This window comes from Plecotus auritus, assembly GCF_963455305.1.
Source record: "Plecotus auritus genome assembly, chromosome: 7".
NCBI classification, from domain to species: Eukaryota; Metazoa; Chordata; class Mammalia; order Chiroptera; family Vespertilionidae; genus Plecotus; species Plecotus auritus.
In genome coordinates this window covers 82,881,075-82,888,270 of record NC_137774.1, presented here as the reverse complement: position 1 = coordinate 82,888,270, position 7,196 = coordinate 82,881,075, and positions in this window count along the sequence as shown.

Genomic DNA, 7,196 nt, shown 5'->3' with positions numbered 1-7,196 from the left:
GAGGTGGTGATGGTGGCTCCTGCAGCGGTGGCCGCTGGCCAGGAAAGGGGCAGCCGCAGCGAAGAAGGAGGAGGAGGAAGAGAGGGAGCAGAAGGCGGCGGGGTAGCGGGAGCGGGAGAGGTGAAGATGAAAGATCGGCTGGGTCGAAAGAGTCAGAAGACAGAGAAAGGGGCTGAGGACCGGTTTGAGGGGGTGAAGAAGACTTTGTGAGGAGGATCTGATGAGTGGAGCATGAGGAGTAAAGCGAGGGGCGGGAGCGAAGGGCCACTTCCCAGTTTGCCGGCAGAAATTACTGAGGACAGTGAGGATGTTAAGATCAAAAGTCCCGTTTTCGGGCCATCTGGACCCATTCCAATTCATACTGAGGCCATGCCACATTACAGAAGTAGCCAGATTGGTGAGGAGACACCCTAGAGGTGTGCTAGGATCCAGTTTGGATTTTTGATGCCCATACTAAAACCTGGGGTCAGTAGCCGATGCTAAGGACCAGCGTCCCAGTCATTGAGCCAAGGCTACGGACGGGGAACCCGAGGGACAGCCGGGGACGTCTCCCCTACCTCCTGGGGTCCGGACGGAGGCCAAAAGGCCAGAGAACCAAGGGGGGCAGGAACGTCTCCGCTGCCTCGCCAGGTTCGGAACCTCTCCTGGAGAGGTCTGGAGGGCTATGCTGGGACACAGGCCGCGGTTTATGGACAGAGACGCCGGAAAAATGACTGCCAGGAATCAGCACAGGCTGGGACTTAACGCTGATGCTGCTGAGCTGGGGGGAGGAGCATGAGGGTCCTGAGCCACGAGGAGAGAAGACGGGGGCACCCTGGACCGTGAACAGTCAAATGGGATGCTTGCCCCTCCCGCGTTTTGGCACCAAATGTAAGGTTCGAGGCGCAGGAAACGGGAGTCAGAGACCAAGGCATGTTAAAAGAGGAAGTTTATTCCGCACTAAAGAGCGAGATAGAAAAACCAGGATTAGAGGAGAAGGAGGAGCCAGCTGGGCTGTCTCTCTGGGAGAGAGAACAGCAACACTTGCAGAGGTGAACACACCTTTTTTTTTTTTTTAATATATATTTTATTGATTTTTTACAGAGAGGAAGGAAGAGTGATAGATAGTCAGAAACATCGATGAGAGAGAAACATCGATCAGCTGCCTCCTGCACACCTCCTACTGGGGATGTGCCCGCAACCAAGTTACATACCCTTGACCGGAATCGAACCTGGGACCTTTCAGTCCGCAGGCTGACGCTCTTCCACTGAGCCAAACCGGTTTTGGCTGAACACACCTTTTGAGGGGAGGAACAGAAAGGGGTGAGGCCCAGGGAGGAACAGGAAGGGGTGGGGCCCAGGGCACTCGGCAAGCGCTGATTGGTGGTTCAATGTCTCGGGAATGTCCTGGCAGCAGACGCAGGTTACGTCATACTCCGCCCACCAGTTGGGGGAAGGGAGGATCTGTCACATCGTGCATTGTATTAATGATCCAGGCTCTGTTGTAGGCCCTAAGGATCCAAAAATGAGCATGAGTGACAAAGACCCCCACTCTTTGGAGGACATCTGTGTTGAGAACCTGAGAATGTAGGGTAGAAGTGGAGGCATGTTTCCATTTTTAAAAAATATATATATTTTATTGATATTTTACAGAGAGGAAGGGAGAGGGATAGAGAGCTAGAAACATCGATCAGCTGCCTCCTGCACACCTCCCACTGGAGATGTGCCCGCAACCAAGGTACATGCCCTTGACTGGAATCGAACCCAGGACCCTTCAGTCCGCAGGCTCTATCCACTGAGCCAAACCGATTTCAGCATGTTTCCATTTTAAGTAGGGTTAGGCCTTACTGAAAAGGTGACTTGAAGAAAGACCTGAAACTGATGCCACACCTACCATTTCTTGTCCTTCTAACATGGAAATTCATAGGGAGAACAGCTTCCCCGGGCCTGGCATCCAGCAGGCCCTAGAAGAACAATAGCTGTTGTTCATTTTAGTGCTGAAATTAACAAAAGCTCACACACTTATCACGGAGATGCCTAAAGGCATTTCAGTTTGCAAATGCAGAGTGGGAGGGCTTGAGCTCTGGTGACAGTTTTATCTGCCTCCCTGAAAGGAGTCAAAACATCTCGGCCAAGGGCAAGTTCCCTTCCTGAGTGTCCTGTTTGCCTGGCTGCCTTTGTAGCAATCTGCTCATATGTTTCCATCACTTTAACAGTGTGGAGGAGGCTGCCTCCTCGGCTCCCTTTGTGCTTGATCAAGGCCCACAGGGCCTCCTCCATTAGGCAATGATGAAGCCATTGGTATGGCGAGGTCCCTCCCTGGACGATAGGTTAGTAATCAGCAACTCCTTATCCTATGGGAGTTGGTCCCTATCAGTGCATTTATTCTCAGGCTTGGCAACACACTGATGGGAGGTACCAAAGGGATCAGGTTCTAGCTTTCCCTGACTCCAAGCAAGCCTTAACTAGTTCCCTCTAAAAATGGCTCTGGCCCTAGCCCAGTGGTCGGCAAACTCATTAGTCAACAGAGCCAAATATCAACAGTACAACGATTGAAATTTCTTTTGAGAGCCCAGTTTTTTAAACTTAAACTTCTTCTAACGCCACTTCTTCAAAATAGACTCGCCCAGGCCGTGCGTGGTATTTTGTGGAAGAGCCACACTCAAGGGGCCAAAAAGCCGCATGTGGCTCGTGAGCCGCAGTTTGCCAACCACTGCCCTAGCTGGTTTGGCTCGATGGATAGAGCGTCGGCCTGCGGACTGAAGGGTCCCAGGTTCGATTCCAGTCAAGGGCTCATGCTCGGGTTGCGGGCTTGATCCCCAGTGGGGGTTGTGCAGGAGGCAGCCAATCAATGATTCTCTCTCATCATGGATGTTTCTATCTCGCTTTCCCTCTTTGAAATCAATGAAAATATATTTTAAAAAATAAATAAATAAAAATGGCTCTGGCCTCATAAGAGTAACAGGTATCTATTACCTGGTATCTAATGGGATGTACCTGGGTTAAATGGTCACCTGAAGTAGAGAAAGGAACTCCTTCCTTCAAGGGAGAAGAGAGAGACAAATTTCTATACAAAGTGGAAAGTAAATACCCCAAGAGAGATCCATTACGTCTCAAAGGGGTGATGAGGAAAGGCTTCACGGGCACCAAAGACACTGGAGAAAACACACCTGGGGTTTTGACACAGGGAACCGGGGGATGGTATCCTAGGCAGAGGGCACGGCAAAGAAAAACACATGGAGGCTGCTAGCAATGGAGCATATTCAAGTAGTTCCAAGCAGTTCCTTTGTTTGCAGCGTAGTGATGAAGGAAAGAATAAATGATAGTAAAAACCAACATTCTATGTGCCCACAGCATTCAAAATCCTTCCTACTCCGTCTAATCTTCACATCAATCCTGTAAGAAGGCATGTAAATATCCCAGCTAGAGAGCTGAGGAAACAGAGGCAATGGTAGGTTGATAATTTGCCCATTTGTGGCGAAGGAGTGTGTAAAACACTACTGTCACCAATCGTAATATTGACAATAATCAATAGCCATTGATTCATCACCAAGCACTCCACTTTGGACATTCCTCCTCCTCTGATCTGATTCTCACTGTCCTGGTGAGGAAACTTAGGCTTGGGTAGGAATAAAATTTTTGTATAATATTGAAGCTAAGTTGGTACTAATTCTAACTGGACTGTTATGAATTAAGATGTTAATTGTAGCCAAAACCGGTTTGGCTCAGTGGATAGAGCGTCGGCCTGCGGACTGAACGACCCCAGGTTCGATTCCCGTCAAGGGCATGTACCTTGGTTGCGGGCACATCCCCAGTGGGGGGCGTGCAGGAGGCAGCTGATCGATGTTTCTCTCTCATCGATGTTTCTAGCTCTCTATCCCTCTCCCTTCCTCTCTGTGAAATATCAATAAAATATATTTAAAAAAAAAAAGATGTTAATTGTAATTCCCAAGGCAACTACTAAGAAAATAACTGAAAAATATAAAGTAAAATAGATGAGAAGGGAATCAAAATGATACACTAAAAAATATCTATCTAACCCAAAAGAGGCTGTAATGGAGGGATTGAGGAACAAAAAGACATGACATTTAGAAAACAAATAGCCTAGTCCCAAATGGCTGAGCCCAGTTCCGAAGCACAGAGCCTAGAACTGGAGAGCTTAACCTGGACCCCAAGGGCCAAGCCCGGTCCCAAAGGGTGGAGCATATATCAGCAGAGCTTTGTGCTCTGTTAAGGAAAGATTTACCTCATTTGATTACTTACAGGAGTAGAGAGCTAGGTTCTACTCAAAGAGCCAAGCCTTGCCCCGAAGAGCCGAGCCCAGCCCTCAAAAGCTGAGCTAACCCCAAAGAGTCGAGCCCAGTCCCAAAGGCCCAGCCTAGCCCTGGGAGCAGAGCCTCCACACCAGGCATCCCACATCAGGCACAAGCAACACACATCTGTCATCTGGAAGCCACAAGTGATGATAGTGGGAAGAGCACCACCTAAGAGCAAAAAACAAGCTTAGAATCCTACAATATTCCAGCAGGAAGCAGTGGACAGGTGACCTGTTTCCACCACTGCTTTGAACCATTGGGAGCTTGAGATCCAGGCAGCCATGAATCTGAGTAACACATCCAGAGATGGGATTGAAATGCAGGGCCTCCAAATCCCAGGTCACATGCTATCTGGACATCAGAACTTGCAAGGCCCACAGTCTAGTGACCAATAGCCATAGAGGTCATTGGGGGCTACTGTCTTACAGAAGGAAGCCTGGGCCTCAGGGAAGGGGGTGGCCCTCAGATACTCCTGGCAGTGTGGCCCCAGGAGAAGGACCGCTTTACTGCCTCTGGAGTTCCAACAGCCACGTCTGCACTAGTGCTCAAGGCTGTGAACACGCATCCCAGGAGCTCTGGCTTTGGAATTTGCAGGGCAGAATGGCATGCTTCATGGGTCAGCTCACCTACAGAGAGCCCTTTGTCTTCCCTCGGCTGACGGCCATTAGGTGATGTCAACCTGCTGTTCTGGTTAGCATCCCTTCCCTGTACACTCTTCAGTTTCCATTGGGACTAGTTTGTGTTTTTTTGTTTTTAATATATTTTATTGATTTTTACAGAGAGGAAGGGAGAGGGATAGAGAGTTAGAAACATCAATGAGAGAGAAACATGGATCAGCTGCTTCCTGCACACCCCCTACTGGGTGATGTGCCCGCAACCAAGGTACATGCCCTTGACCAGAATCGAACCTGGGACCATTCAGTCTGCAGGTCAATGCTCTATCCACTGAGCCAAACCGGTTAGGCCGGGACTAGTTTGTGTTTTATTCTGTATTTGTGGAGCCTAGCCCTACGTGCAGAAGTTGGGACCTCTAATCTCCATGGGTTCCACTTTTCATCACTACATTGGAGGAGAAGGGCCAGCTCCACCACTCATAGTCTAATTGCTTTGGGCCAGTTAGTTCTTTGGATGTCAGTTTCAACTGTGAATTGAGCTACCTTTCAGGACGTGTTTCATTCAGTCATCCTGGAAATATTTGTCATACCAGAGATGAGCAAGGTAAGCAAGGATTCTGTCCGGCAAAGCAGTCCGGCGTGGGCACCAGACATGAACTGACGAGTCACAGTCCAGTGTACATAGGCAGCTGCCATGGCGATGGTGCAGGGTCGGGCAACTCTATGGAGTTCTGAGGAGCACTGGATGCTTAACCTGCCTGCTGCTGCTCTCCAGGTGCAGCTGAGAACACTCTTTGCTCCAAATTGCTGGCTGATGAGTCACCCTCCAGAACCTTGGGAAGTAAAACAGTTAGGGGACCAAATGATTAAGATCAAGGCACAGGAAATTTATTAGGGAGGGCTCTTGGGAACCACACCTAGGGAGGGCAATTTGGGGGAGGGGATGAGGAAGTTGGGTGGCTAAGCAACTTCAACAAATGCCTCAACCTACCCCCTCGGGAAGTTCTGAAGTTCAGGGGATCCCAAAGAATTGTCTCAAATTGCGGTATGAAGGCTGGACCTTTATACTCCAACATGGACCAGGTATTGAAATGGTCTGCCCTCAAGAAGAAGGCCTTGGGCCTGGGTGTGGATGTGGGGAGGATAGGTACATTTCTCCTATATCTATACCTCTCCGTTTTCTCAGCCCCTCACCTCCCCAAAATAGATCTAAGAAGAGGAAACCAGTCAAGCCAGGGAAGGTTTAGGAAGAAATGAGGTATAAACTCAGACCTGAAGGAGTGAAAATTCAAGTATACATGCAGGAAAGTTCACCCTTCTAAGTGTACAGCTCTATGAATTGTGGTAAACATATACAATCGTGTAGTCACAGCTAATATGTAGAACAGTGCCATCACTCCAAAAATCTCTCTAATGAACCTTTGTAGTTAGCTCCCTTCACTCATCTTCAGCCTGGCAACCACTGGTCTGCTTTTTGTCTCTATACTTTTTGTCCCTTTTCCAAAATGTCATATAAATTGAATCATATAGGATGTAGCCTTTGAGTCTTGTTTCTTTCACCAACACAATGCATTTGAGATTCATCCGTATTGTTGCATGTATCCATGGTTGCTTCCTTTTTATTACTGATTGATATTATATACCATTGTACTTATATACCACTAGGGACCCAGTGCATTAATTCGTGCACCTTGAAAGGAACTGTGGGCTGCAAGGTTGCAGTGGGCACAGGGATGGGTCTTGGCCCATCCTCTGTGTCCCTTCCTGGCCCCTCCCACCTCAGCCTGGGTCCCCTGTCTGCACCGGCTCCCGCCGCTGCTGCTCCCACACACTGACAGTGCTGGCCCCATTTGCACCCAATGATGGCATGGAGCAATTGGGGCCTGCACCAGCAGCAGATGTGAGCAGCAGCTCCAGCTCCAGCAGCGGGCGTGAGTGGGGCTGGCGCCGGCAGCAGATGCAAGTGCCGGGTAGGACCGCGGTGAGCAGGAGCAAAGAATTTTCAGTAACCACCAGAGGCTCACCCCGATAACAGTGACCAGCACCCCGCCTTGGTCTGGCGCCCCACTCACCTGCTCCACCATCCCACTGTGGTCGACGCCCTCCATGTTCTGTGCTCTGCCACCTGCTGCTGACACCTGCCATGTTCCGAATGCTCTCCTTGGTGGTCAGTGCATGTCATAGCGACTGGTTGTTCGGTTATTCAGTTGTTCCGCTGCTCGGTCTATTTGCATATTAGCCTTTTATTATATAGGATAGCTAGTTTATAACCATTCATCAGTTGGAA